The sequence below is a fragment of the Prionailurus viverrinus genome, chromosome A3 (assembly GCF_022837055.1).
Source record: "Prionailurus viverrinus isolate Anna chromosome A3, UM_Priviv_1.0, whole genome shotgun sequence".
NCBI classification, from domain to species: Eukaryota; Metazoa; Chordata; class Mammalia; order Carnivora; family Felidae; genus Prionailurus; species Prionailurus viverrinus.
The window spans coordinates 62,025,290-62,040,476 of NC_062563.1; the positions used below are offsets into that span (position 1 = coordinate 62,025,290).

Genomic DNA, 15,187 nt, shown 5'->3' on the forward strand with positions numbered 1-15,187 from the left:
TAATTGGTCTGGATATTGAGATTTTTCAAAGCTCCCATGGTGATTGTACTGTGCAACCAAGCTTTACAACTACTGTAAGGTAGAAAGAGCTTTCTAAATTATGATTTGGTGACTCCACCAGTTATGCTTCTATCAGACATAGATTCAAGGTCAAGGACACTTTTAATGAAAAAGAAGCACTCAATATTAGTGCAACAAAATATTACCCATACTTATCCATTATTATATTTAAGGGAATATAAAATTAGAATAGCATTTGATGAAATAAAACACTTTAGAGACAATTGTTTCTCAATAGTATGTAAAGGATCCGCCAAGTAATACTATATGTGAGCCATGTCCTCAGATTTTAATAGAACACCTTATAAATAATGCGCTTAAACCCTCTAGAACCAGACTTTCTCAAAGAAGTTTGATTTTGGCTTTTGAACTTTAAACCAATCTGGCACCAAAAGCCCCTTTGCACATTGTCCCCAGTTACCAGCAGTTGGTTTCTATGTGATTCACAAAGCATCTTCATACCCTGTCCAGGGAACTCAAATCAGAGGTTCCCCAGAGCTTCTCATCCCCAAGGCTCTCCTGTTTTCCTGCATCTCAGGGAAACAGCAAAGAGAACAGAGCCATTTTTGTCAGTGGGATCAGTCTCCTTGGAGAAACCTTTTGAGTGACTATTTTTCCACAGTTATTGTTAATTACATTCTAAGCCTTTGTCTCCTCTTTCTTCCTACTTTATTCTCCTTCCTTCTGATTAACAGGTGTAGTAGGAAATAAAATTTTCATTCAGTTATGTCCATAGATAGCAACACACAAATTAGCACATGTTTCTGCTGTTTTGGGGTTGTCTTCTCTTTTTTAAAGTTTATTCAGAGAGAGAGAGAGAGAGAGAGAGAGAGAGAGAGAGAGAGAGAGAGAGAGAGAGAAATCCCAATCAGACTCTCAGCTGTCAGCACAGACCCTAATGCAGGGCTCAGACCCGAGAACTACAAGATCACGATCTGAGCTGAGATCATGATCTGAGCTGAAATCAAGAGTTGGACGCTTAACTGACTGAGCCACCCAGTTGCCCCAAGGGGTTGCCTTCTTTTAAAAAGACAAGAGCCTTTTCTCAATTATAAATTCAAGCTTACCATAAAAGGACTTCCTAAAAATACATCAAACCAGTAAGGGATTTTAAAGAGCCAGAGACTAACTTTTGACTCTAAGCTTCACCCAGGAACAGGCGGTACAGTCACTTTGATGGGGACTCAAGGAAAACTCCAAAGCAACTTGAACTTCATAAAGGAAAGAAGGGGCAGCCAGGCATGCAAAAACAAAGAGCCTAGGTGCTCCAATGATGAAGAAAGGAGAAAAAGGGGGTAAATCTTTCCACTTTCAGTGCTAATTACACTAATTAGTGGGTGAGCCTCATCTTCCCCAGGTGGGAAGGGGAAGGGCATTATCCATTCATTAGAGTCACTTACTAGAGAGTTCTTTCCATTCCCCTGCAGTTATCTTAATTAAAAGTGTTACATAAATTCTCACCCACAGAGCTTAGGATAATACTTTCATTTATTAGAGCTGTGAGCTCACAGCTCATCCTATTCCATGTGACAGATTGCTAAAGATTTTCTCTCAGTTACTTGCAGGAGAAGCAGCACATGACAGACCATATCTATGCCATCTATAATGTGCCTGGTCCTCTCCATCCTACTTGTCGATCTCAAAACATGTTTTAATGAGCAGGATCTACTGGCCAGTACTTTTGAAACATCACTAGCCAGGGTCACATCAAAAAGACAAAATGGGTACCATTTATCTGTGCCCCTTCCTCCCCACAAGGTGTAGTCCTGTAGTGGCTCATGGCCATCAAGGATTTATCACCATCATAACTGCTCTCCTTATGGTGATGGTTATCCTAATGTGTGAACTTGGCAGGGCCATGGTACCCAGATATTTGGTCAAAGATTACTCTAGATGTTTCAATGAAAGTATTTTTAGGTGAGATTAACATTTTAATGTTTATTTATTTTTGAGTGAGAGAGACACAGAGTGTGAGCAGGAGAGGGTCAGAGAGAGAGAGAGGAAGACACAGAAGCCAAAGCAGGCTCCAGCCTCTGAGCTATCAGCACAGTGCCTGATGCGGGGCTCGAACTCACAAATGGTGAGATCAGACCTGAGCCGAAGTGAGACACTTAACCAACTGAGCCACCTAGGTGCCCTGAGATTAACATTTTAATCAGTAGACTTTGGGTAAAACAGATTACCCTCCATATCATGAGAGGGCCATCTCCATTCAGTTGAAGGCCTTTAACAGGAAAGAGACTGAAGTCCCCTGAGGAAGGGGAATTCTGACAGCAGACTGCCTTGGGACCTGAAATGCAAAACCAGCTCATGAGGGCGGGTGGCCTGTCTGGTCTGTCCTGCAATTTGGACTTTCTAGCTTCCATACTCATTCAAGTCAATTCCTTGAATCTCCCTCAATCTCTATCTCAACCTCTTTTTGTATATACATGCACACATGCACACACAAATGCACACACACACTACATACACACACACATCCTATGGGTTCTGTTTCTGTGCAGATCCCTGACTGATATGCTCATCCTCCTCCACTGAAGAGGACTTGTCCAGCACCACATTCCTGCCATGCGAGGTTCATGTGCCTTTCAAGCAAACCATCAGCTAATGAATAAACTAGAGCTCTAGATCTGACACCGACCTCTGAGAGCATCAAGTTCAGTGTTTCTCGCACTATGGTCCACAAACACTATTTACCCTGCATGTCGGTCGCTATCACTCAGAAAGAGGTTTCTTAGCAAAAAGTTTAGGGAGTTTGAAAATAAAGTTTCAATCGCTTCTTCATCACAGGACTTGTATGAGCCTTTGTTACAGGAATCAGCAGTGGGCCTCACCATGGGTAGAGACATAAATAGTATTTCCTACAGTTATTTGGTCCCAGAACCCTTTCTGCATAGAACATTTGGGAGGGCTTATATTTGATAGACCACAGTTTGGTACACACTTCCCAGCATCCCTATTATCATGAGTGTCATGAGACACTAAGCCAACACTTGGCTGCCCCATGGGAAGTGGCATTGGCAAAGGATGCTGTGAATTAGTTGAAAAGGAAAGGTTCAGAAGAAGCTGAAAGCGATGTTCAACAGAAACAAGGAAAGGAGGGGGACAGGCAGGGAATGAAGGAAGGAATTATGAACAGCTGGGAGGGAGGGAAGAAGAAAGGTGGCAACTGTTAAGGATAAGAAATCCAGCTGCCTGCCTGTCAGACCTGTGAGCCGGCTCAGCAGATGGCAGCTGCTGGACCAAGGACTATCTGCAGGTGAGAGACACGATGAAGCCTGCCTGGGTGGGCACCCAGGAGACGTCTTGAAAGCATGGCTCGAGAGACATATCTGTCTCTGGGCAGACATATGCTCTGTTCACTGTACTTGCTGACTAACATGACATTTTCCATTCTACAGCTGTGATAGTACCATGTGCTGAGCATATTTGCCTGGCACTGCCAGGGAGCCAAAAAAGAGGAGAAGGGGATGCAGGGACAGAGAAGGGTAACCCAGAAATATTCTGCACCACCTGGCCTTGCAGGGCAGGTTTGGGTAATTGTTCTCTGGAGTGCCCCAGGGGTTATGCACATACCAAGGGTTAGGAAGGCCCGGGAACAATGAGATGCAGTGATGGGCCTTCGGTCACATCTCTAATATGGGACGGAGCCAGATGTACAGTTATAGAGTAGGCCCTGAGTGGACCGTGACTCCTAGGCCCTTTCTCCTCTGGAATATCATGAAATGATTTTTACTTCCTCCTTTAATGCTTGTGAAAATCAAAGCAAAATCTCTGTGGAAAAGAAGGGTTCCATGGCTTACCCAACTTATTTGTAAACCAGTGGAAAAATGATTGTAACACTAAGTGTCTCTAATTCCTACAATCCTCAGTGGGGGGAAGTGGGAGGGAAAGGAAATTGAAAAAACAAAAAGGCAAGAAAGAAGCAGACATAAAAACAAAGACAAAAAAGCACCAACAGTGGACAGGAGGTGGGAGAGGAGCTAACGCCCTCTCCAAGACAGCAGTCCCCTTTTCCCTTACCTTCTCCTCTGCCTGATTCTGAAAGAAGGAAACTGAAAAATTTTTGCTTTATATGTGGGCTGTGAATGAGGCAGCTGCAGAAAGAATGTTTAAACCCCAAGCAAGACCTGCAACTGGCTACTGAGAAATAAGGAGCAGCAGTCAGACAGTGACAGACCAGCATGAAGGCTGAGAAGAAACCACTAGCAGACCACAGATTCCAAGACAAGAACTACAAAAGCCACATTGTTTAAGTTTATTTATTTATTTTGAGAGAGACAGAGAGAGAGAGTGCATGAGTGGAGGAGGGCAGAGAGAGATCGAGAGCCAGAGTGAGAAAGAATCCCAAGCTGATAGCTTGAAGCCCGATATGGATGGGGTTGAACTCACAAACCAGAAGATCATGACCTGAGCCAAAATCAAGAGTTGGATGCTCAATTGACTGAGCCACCCAGGTGCGCCAACGAAAGCCACATTCCAATGTATCTACATCTACAGTGACATTTAAAATAAATTGAAGGATAATAGTTGAGTAGGCAACAAATTATACCTGTGGCAACAATTTCTTTAAAAGTAGTGTGATGTGGTAAGATAAATCAATTCAAGATGCTTAGTATAAAGTGGAAAAATCAAGATCAAGAAATGAGAAAGGGATTGACAGAGTTTGGGAACTTTAGATTAGAACCTGAAGATCACATGGTAGTGAGAATGGGAACCATAAAGCAGAGTGGGGATGCTGGGATTAGACCAACAGAGAAATCTGAATCTGCTTCCCTTGGGAAATTAAAATACTGCCACTTTTTTGATCCTGCATCACCAATGCCAGGGCTTGATCTTTTTTTTTTTTTTTAATTTTAGTCAGTTTGTTTATTTCATGTATTCTTTAAAAATTTGTTTCTTGAGCTACAATTCATATGCTATAAAACTAATATTTTTAAATGTTTTTAGTTTGGTGGTTTTTAGTTTGTTTACCTGGTTGTATAATCATCATCACTATTTAATTCCAGTACATTTTCCTCACCCCACAAAGAAACCCTGTACTTATTAGAAGTCATTTCTCATTTCCCTTCCCTTCTCCCCACTATGAGTTTACTCTATGGATTCATCTATTTTGGACATTTCATATAAATGGAATCATACAAACTGGCCTTTTATGACTGGCTTATTTCAATTAACGTAATGCTTTCAAAGTTAATTTGTGCTGTAGCATGTATCAGTACCACATTACATGTATTATGGCTACATGATATTCCACTGTAGGGCTGTATCACATTTGCTTATCTACTTATCAGTTACTGGACATTTGTTTCCACTTTTTGTTTTTATGGCTATTATGATGATGCTATGAACATTCAATGTACAAGTTTTTGTGTGAACATGTCTTTTTAAGGACTTTTAAAAAATTCAAGTATAATTAACATACAGTGTTACAGGAGTTTCAAATGTACAACAGGATTCCACAATTTTATATATTTGTCAGTGCTCATAAAGATAAGTGTACTCTTGGAGCACCTGGGTGGCTGAGTCGGTTAAGCGACCGACTTCGGCTCAGGTCATGATCTCATAGTTCGTGAGTTCAAGCCCCACATCGGGCTCTGTGCTGACAGCTCAGAGCCTAGAGCCTGCTTCAGATTCTGTCTCTGTCTGTCTGTCTGTCTCTCTCTGCTCCTCCTCCCACTCCTACTCTGTCTCTCTCTCTCCAAAATAAATAAACATTTATTTATTTTTGGGACAGAGAGAGACAAAGCATGAACAGGCGAGGGGCAGGGAGAGAGGGAGACACAGAATCGGAAACAGGCTCCAGGCTCTGAGCCATCAGCCCAGAGCCCGACGCGGGGCTTGAACTCACAGACCGTGAGATTGTGACCTGGCTGAAGTCGGATGCTCAACCGACTGCGCCACCCAGGCGCCCCCCAAAAAAATTTTTTTTAAAGAGAAGTGTACTCTTAATCCCCTTTATCTATTTTACCCATCCCCCCACCCACCTCCTCTCTGGCAAATACCAGTTTGCTATCTGTATATAAGAGTCAGATTTTTGTCTCTTTTTTTTCTTTGTTTTGTTGTGTTTAAGTTCCACATACAAGTGAAATCATATGATATTTATTTTTCTTTGAATGACTTATATCACTTAGTGTTAATCCCTCTAGGTTGATTCATGTTCTTGTAATTGGCAAGATTTCACCATTTTTTTTATGGCTGAATAATACTCCATTGTGTATATATACCACATCTTCTTTATCCATTCATCCATCAGTGGACATGTAAGTTGCTTCCATAACTTGGGTATTGTAAATAATGCTGCAATAAACATAGGGGTGCATATATCTTTTTGAATTAGTGTTTTTGTTTTCTTTGGGTAAATACACATTAGTGCAATTATTGAATTATTGATTTATATCATAATTTTATTTTCAATTCTTTGAGGAACCTTGATAATGTTTTCCACAGTAGCTACATCAATTTGCATTCCTACCAACAGTGCACAAGTGTTCCTTTTTCTCCACATCCTTGCCAACACTTGTTATTTCTTATCTTTTTTATTCTAGCCATTCTGACAAGTGTAAAGTAGTATTTCATTGTTGTTTTACTTTGCATTTACCTGATGATTAGTGGTGTTGAGCATTTTTCATACGTCTGTGGCCCTCTGTATATCTTTGGAAAAATATCTATTCAGATCCTCTGTCCATTTTTAAATTGGATTTTAAATTGTTTTTTTGTGTGTGTGTGTTGAGTTGTATAAGTTCTTTATATATTTTTTATATTAACCTCTTATCAGATGTATCATTTACAAATATCTTCTCTCATTCAGTAGGTTGCCTTTTTGGTTTGTTGATGGTTTCCTTCACTGTGCAAAAACATTTTACTTTAGTGTAGTCCAATAGTTTAATTTTGATTTTGTTTTTCTTGCCAGAGAAGACATATCTAGAAAAATGTTTCTACAGTTGGTGTCAAAGAAACTACTCTCTATGATTTCTTCCAGGAGTTTTATGGCTTCAGGTCTCATATTTGGCCCTTAACCCATTTTGAGTTTTTTTGTATGGTGTAAGAAAGTAATGCTGTTTCATTCTTTTGCATGTAGCTGTCCAGTTTTCCCAACACCATTTGTTGAAGAGATTGTCTTTTTCCCATTGTATATTCTTACTTCCTTTCCTGTAAATTAACTGGCCATAAAAGCATGGTTTTATTTCTGAACTTTCTGTTCCATTGATCATTGTGTCTGTTTTTGTGCCATTATCACACTGGTATGATTAGTATAGTTTTTCAGTATGCCTTGAAATCTGGGATTGTGATACCTCCAGACTTGTTCTTCTTTTTTAAGATTGCTTTCACTATTTGGGATCTTTTGTGGTCCCATACTAATTTCAGGATTATTTGTGTTGTGAAAAGTGTTGGTATTTTGATAGGGATTGCATTGAATCTGTATATTCTTGCAGTAATAGGGACATTTTAACAATATTTGTTCTTCCAATCCATGAGCATGGACTACCTTTTGGTTTGTGTTGCCTTCAATTTCTTTTATCAATGTTTTATAGTTTTCAGAGTATAGATCTTTCACCTCCTTAGTTAAGTTTATTCCAAAGTATTTCATTCTTTTTGGTGCAACTGTAAATGTCACTGCTTTCTTAAGTTCTCTTCTACTACTTCATTACTAGTGTATAGAAATGTAACAGATTTCTGTATGTTAATTTTGCATCCTGTGACTTTACTGAAATCATTTACCAGTTCTAGCAGTTTTTTGGTGGGATCTTTAGGATTTTCTCCATATAGTATCATGTCATCTGCAAATAGTAAAAGTTTTACTTCTTCCTCACCAATTTGAATGCCTTTTTTTTTTCTTTTTCTTGTCTGATTGCTGTCACTAGGACTTCCAGTATTATGTTAAATGTTGAATAAGTGGTGAGAGTGGACATCTTTGTCTTGTTCCAGCTCGCAATTTTTCACCATTGAGTATATTAGCTGTTTTTCATATATGGCCTTATGTTATGTTCAGGTATATTCCCTCTATACCTATTTTGTTGAAAGTTTTTTATTATAAATGGATGTTATATTGTGTCAAATGCTTTTCCCTCACCTTTTGAGATGATCATATGGTTTTTATCCTTTCTTTTGTTAATATATTACATTGATCAATGTGTGAATATTGAACCACTGTCTGGAATGAATCCCACTTGAACATGGTGAATGATTTTTTTCATATGTTGTTGGATTTAGTTCGCTAATATTTGATTGAGGATTTTTGCATCTATGTTGATCAGAGTTATTGGCCTATAGTTTCCTTTTTTTGTGATGTCTTTATCTGGTTTTGGTATCAGGGTAATGCTGGCCTTGAATTTGGAAACTTGCCTTCCCCTTCTATTTTTTGGAAGAGTTTGAGAAGAAAAGATATTAACTTTTATTTAAATGTTTGGTATAATTCACCTGTGAAACCGTCTGGTTCTGGACTTATGTTTGTTCAGAGTTTTGGATTTTTCCAAAAAAATTTTAATATTTATTTACCTTTGAGCTGAGGGAGGGGGGGAAGGAGGAGCAGAAAGAGGGAGACAGAGGATCTGAAGCAGGTTCTGCACTGTGAGCACACAGCTGGATACAGAGCCTGAACTCATGAATGGTTGAGATCATGACCTGAGCCGAAATCAACAGTCAGCTGTTCAACCACCTGAGCCACCCAGGCATCCCTGTTAGGAGTTTTTTGATTACTGGTTCAATTTCATTGTTGGCAATTGGACGGTTCAAATTTTCTATTTTCCCTGCTTCAGTTTTGGGGAGATTATATGTTTCTAGGAATTTATCCATTTCTTCTAGGTTGCCCAATTTGTTGGCATATAATTTTTCATAATATTCTCTTATAATCATTTACATTTCTGTAGTGTTGGTTATAATTTCTCCTCTCTTTCATTCCTGATTTTATTTATTTGAATCCTCTTCGTTTTTTGATGAGTTTGGATAAAGGCTTATCAATTTTATTGATTTTTTTTTGAGAGAGAGAGAATGTACATGCACGTGAGTAGAACATGGGGCCAACGTGGGGCTCCATCTCACAATCATGAGATCATGACCTGAGCTGAAATTAAGAGTTGGATGCTTAACGAACTGAGCCACCCAGGGACCCCTTGATTTTTTCAAAAAGCCAACTTTGGGTTTCTTTGGTCTATTCTATTAAGTCTTTATTTCAATTATTTCTGCTCTAATCTCTATTATGTCCTTCTCTTGGCCTTGGGCTTTGTTATTCTTTTTCTAGCTTCTTTAAGTGTATGGTTAGCTTGTTTATTTGAGATTTTTTTCTTGCTTCTTGAGGTATGCATGTATTCCTACAATCTTCCCTCTTTCATTGCATCCCAAAGACTTTGGATCACTGTGTTTTCATTTCCATTTGTCTCCGTTTATTTTTTTATTTCACCTTTGATTTCTTGGTTGACCCATTCATTGTTTAGTAGCATGTTGTTTAGCCTCCATGTATTTGTGTTTTTTGCAGATTTATCTCTTGAGATTGATTTCTAGTTTCATACCATTGTGGTTGGAAAAGATACATGATATGATTTCAACATTTTTGAATTTAATAATCGTTTTGTGGCCTAACATGTAATCTAATCTGGAGAATGTTGTGAACATATGTTCTCAGTTCCCTCGAGCATATACCTAGGACTGGAATTGCTGGGGTGTATGCTAACTCTATGTTTAACATTTGAAGAAATGCCAGACTTTTCAAAGTGGGTGTACCATTTTACATTCCCACAGCAATGTATAAGGGTTCCATTTTCTCCATATCTTGCCAACTTGCTATTATCTTTCTCTTTTATTATAGCTATCCTTGTGGGTGTGAAGTGTTATCTTACTGCGGTTTTTGTTTACATTTCTCTCATAACATATTTTCATGTGCTTCCTGGTCATTTGTATATCTTCTCTGGGGATATGTCTATTCAAATCCTTTGTCTATCTTTCATCTGGGTTATTGGTCTTTTTTCTTGTTGAATTGGAAGAGTTCTTTATGTCTCCTGAATACTAGGTCCTTATCAGATAAATGATTTGCAAATATTTTCTTCCATTCTGTGGGTTGTCTTTTCATATTTTTCCAGTCTTATTGAGAAATAATTAACATACATCACTGTGTAAGTTTAAGGAATACAGCATAATGGTTTGATTTACATATATTGTGGAATGATTACCATAATAGCTTCAATTAATACAACTAATAGCTTCTCATATAAATACAATAAAAAGAAAGATAAAAAAGGAAAATCTTTCTTCTTGTGATCAGAACTCTCATGATTTACTGTCTTAACAACTTTTCTTTTCTTGTTTATTTATTTTTGAGAGGGGGAAGGGGCAGAGTGAGAAGGAAGCAGAGGATCTAAAGCAGGCTCTGTGCTGACAGCATAGAGTTCAACGTGGGGGCTCAAACTCACAAACTGTGAGATCACAACCTGAGCCAAAGTCAGACGTTTAACTGACTGAGCCACCCAGGTGCCCCTTAACAACTTTTCTATACAGCATACAGCAGCATTAGCTGTAGTCATCATGTTGTACACTACATCCCTGCTACAGGAATACCTCATTTTATCACACTTTGCAAATACTGTGTTTTTTATAACTTGAAGGTATGTGGCTATCTTGCATCAAGCAAATCTATCAGTATCATTCTTCCAACAGCATTTGCTCATTTCATGTCTCTGTGTCACATTTTGGTAATTCTTGTAGTATTTTAAACTTTTTCATTATCACTACAGTTGGTATGGTGATCTGTGATCAGCGAGTATGACTTACTGAAAGCTCAGATGATGATTAGCATTTTTTAGCAATAAAGTAATTTTTAAATAAGGTATGTACACTGTTTTTTAAGACATAATGTTATTGCACACCTAACAGACTACAGTATAAACATCATTTTTTTATGCCCTGGGAAACCAAATGATGCGTTTAACTCAATTTGTTGTGATATTCACTTTATTACAGTGGTCAGGAACCAAAGTGACAAGGTCTCCAAGGCATTCCTGTATTGATATATGCAGTTGTCTTTTAAATCAGATAGGAAGGAAAAAAAGAGTTATAATAAAAACTACATTTATACTTGTATATTAACCCATATAGTTAGTTTTATTTGTGCTCTTTATTTCTTCATGTGGATTCAAGTTATTCTCTAATATCCTTTAATTTCATCCTGAAAGACTTCCTTTAATATTTTTCTCATAGGGCAAGTTTACTAACAATGACACCTATTTTTGTTAATCTTGAATGTCTTACTTTCTCCTCCTTTTTTGATGGGTAGTTTTGCCAGATATACTATTCTTGGTTGACAGTCTTTTTTCTTTCACCACTTTATTTATTTATTTTAAAAAAATTTTTTAATGTTTTTATTTATTTTTGAGACAGAGAGAGACAGAGAATGAGCAGGGGAGGGGAAGAAAGAGAGGGAGACACAGAATCTGAAGCAGGCTTCAGGCTCTGAGCTGTCAGCACAGAGCCTGACACGGGGCTTGAATTCACAGACCGTGAGATCATGATCTGAGCTGAAGTCGGACGCCCAACTGACTGAGCCACCCAGGCGCCCCTCTTCACCACTTTAAATATTTCATCTCACTACCTCTGACCTTCATGGTGTCTGATGAGAAATCAGCTGTTCATTTTATTGAGGGTTGCTTGCATATAGGGAGTCATTTCTGTCTAGCTGCTTTCAAGATTCCTTTTCTGAGACTGGCACTTTCTGTTGTGGAAGGTTATTAACTATTTATTTAATTTCTTTGATAGATATAGGCCTACTCAGATTGTCTGTTTCTTCTTGTGGAAGTTCTGACAGATCGTGTCTTTCATGAAATTGACCCATTTTATCAATTGATACATTCAAATTTGTAGGCACAGAATTTTCATAATATTCCTTTATTATCCTTTTAATACCTATGGGATCTCTAGTGATCTCATATTTCATTTTTTATATTAGTAATTTGTATTTTCTTTTTTTCTTGGTTAGCCTGGCTAGAGGCTTATTGATTTTATTGTCTTCTCAAAGAACCAGTATTTGATTTTGTTGATTTTCTCTATTGATTTCTCATTTTCAACTTCATTGATTTCTGCTCTCATTTTTATTATTATTTTCTTCTGGGTACTTTGGATTCAATTTGTCCCTCTTTTTCTAGTTTCCTAAGGTGGAAGCTTATAGATTTTAGATCTATCTTCTTTTCTAATTTATGCAGTCAATGTTATAAATTTCCCTCCAAGCACTGCTTTCACTGCATCCTACAAATATTGGTAAGTTGAACTTTCATTTTCATTTACCCTAGTCACTTTTTAATAACATGATTCTAGCTCTGACATTTCATCATACTTTGTATTACATTCCAACATCCTTCCTAAATTTAATGCATCACATCTACAGGATTCTAATGAACTAATTCTTTTCCCACATTTTGGGAGAAATTTTTCAGTAACAGCTTTAACTCTAACTTGTGGAGGCATTACATGATACTCTTACACAGAAATTTTTGTTTCTTTTTTTAATCTGGAAAAGACAGGGATTACTACCTATTAAAAAATGCATGTTTGAGTTCAACAAAATCCTGGCCCTTTTAGCAGTATCACTTACTGCTTATAATCAGCCCTGTTAACATTGATTTGACTATAAAGAGCTTTAAAGGTGTAAAAGCATACTGGAAAAAAATTCAGTTCTGGGAAGAAATATTATTTTCTCTTTTGCCTTGCTGGAAGTGTGAGCACTTTGACAAGTGTTAGATTTGCTTTTGGTTACATAAGAAACCAGCTGTGCTCTGCCCCAGATCTCATCCTGCCAGTTCTATTTGAACAAAAGGGAAATGTATTCTTGAGAAAGTAAATATGTACAAGGGCTCTGTAAATTAGCCTGTTTTGCTTCAGATCTCAAGTCATCATGTTGGTAAAACAGTCTTCATCTATTACATTGATTGTATATCACTGGTACAGAACAGAGAACTCACATTTGTTCTTCTCTGTATATATCAGAATCCAAATATCTTGGGATCAAAGATTCAGAAACATGGCATTCTCACTTGATGGGTCCATGTGTTTATACCAAGAATGTTTGCTCATCCATCCATTATCATATATCACTTCACTCACAGCTATATGAATCCAGACTTATAGAGTCAATTGCCTCTCCTCCTTCTCTGTTTGGTCTCTCCAGAGGGCTTCAGTCTTAATAATCCAAACAAGCCTCACCATGTTTACCCCCAAACCTGGTTCTCCTCCAGCATGGTGTCCATCTAGGAGCTTAGCTTTGACACGTATAATTTCCTCACTCCCAAGTTCTTCCAAGTTCAATATATGAATTCTCCCTCAGATCTGCCAACTTATCATCTCTCACTTATACATCTTAACTCTTTTCCCTCATCCTCACTTGCCCTCTCTCTTCTAATCTGTTTCCCACCCAGTAGCCCAAGTGAATTTTTTTTCTAAATGCAAATCTTATTTTATCATTCCTTTGCTTAAAATCTTCCAGTGGCTTCCCCCTGGTATTAAATTAAGGACTGACATCTCATACAATGGCCTATAGACCCAGCATGATCTGATCCTTGCCTATCTTTCCAGACTCATTGAGGGTCAACTGCTAACTTGATCTCTACCCCACTCATCTTTCTAACTCAAAATCTGTGTATGTCACCATGACTTATGACAAGAAAGACATCTGGCTGGTGGTTTAATACAATGTCAATAAAAACAAGCATCACCCCTCCCCCCCCCCCATGTGTTAAAAAAAAAAAAAAGTGTTCAAAACTCCTGTAGAGCTCCCGGTTGGGTTGGAATTGCCTACAAGGGATTCAATGAGCCTCTATCCTCTTCCATGTCTTTTGACATCAAGTTTGATATTTTGAACCAACCAAATATTGGGAGTCCAACCTTGGTATGATTATACAACACAATTAGACTTATTATCTCCGGTGAGTCATAAAATGGCTGTGAAGGTTATTACAAATGAGGAGTTCCTGAAATGTTTTGAGCTGCAGCATCATCCAAAGAAGGGTAAAGTTTCCCTAACTGGGACAAATCCTTGAATGTTTTGTGAGAAAAGCCATCTTCTTGTTTGAGAGTCATACCTGGCGCGCGCGCACGCGCGCACACACACACACACACACACACACACACACACAGTGCTCAGATGCATTAACACCAACATTCTGAACAGCTCAGCACCTCATGAGTGATCCACATCATCCTCTTTTACTTTATTAACAGCTGTGTTAAGGTATAACTGACATAAGATAAACCATATAGATTTAAAGTGTACAAATGGGTACATTTTGACATATGCATGATAGTTTATGTCTATCATCTTGCCATTGGTTTTCTATTGGCCCTATCTATCCTTTTCTTTCTTTTTCTCCTGACAGATTTTAGATTATTTTTTAATTCCATTTTATCTCCTTTGTTGGCTTGTTTTTAAATAGTAGTTACTTTAGGTATATAGCAAACATCTTCAATGTCTTGTGCCCTAACTTCAGCTGGTATTCATGCACAGTATAAGAACCTTACAATAGCATACTTCCATTTCTCCCCTCCTGGATTTTTGTTTGTTTGTTTTGCAATGCATTGGTTTGTTGTTGTTGTTGTTGTTGTTGTTTAATTGTAGTAAAATATACATAACATAAAATTTATCATTTTAGGCATCTTCAGGAATGCAATTAAGTGGCATTAAATATTCACACTGTTGTGCAACCACTGCCACCATCCATACCCACAGCTTTTTCAATATCCCGAACAGAAACTCTATACCCATTAAATAATAACTCTCCATTCCCCATTCCCCTCAACCCTTGGTAATCACTCTATAAATCTGACTATTCTAGGCACATCATATAGGTGGACTCATATCATATTTGTCATTTTGTTTCTGCTTTAACCTATATCAGAATTTCCTTTCTTTTAAAGGCTGAATAATATTCCACTGTATGTACATAGCACTGTTTACTCATCCAGTCATCTGTTGGTGGACATTTGGGTTTTTCATCTTTAGAACTTAATGAATAGTGCTGCTATTCCCCTCCTGGCTTTTATGCCATTGTTGTCATACATTTTACTTATACATACGCAACAGGCCTCACTGATATTGTTTCTGTTTAAACAGCGAATTGTCTTTTGGACATTTAAATAGAAAAATATCATA

The 15,187-nt window shown here is 37.9% G+C and overlaps 1 protein-coding gene across 9 annotated transcripts in view; it reads right to left on the minus strand.

Annotated features, from left to right (window-relative positions):
- Positions 1 to 15,187, minus strand: part of VWA3B (von Willebrand factor A domain containing 3B) — a 215,226-nt gene that overhangs the window by 129,474 nt on the left and 70,565 nt on the right. The gene's annotated exons all lie outside the window — the stretch shown is intronic.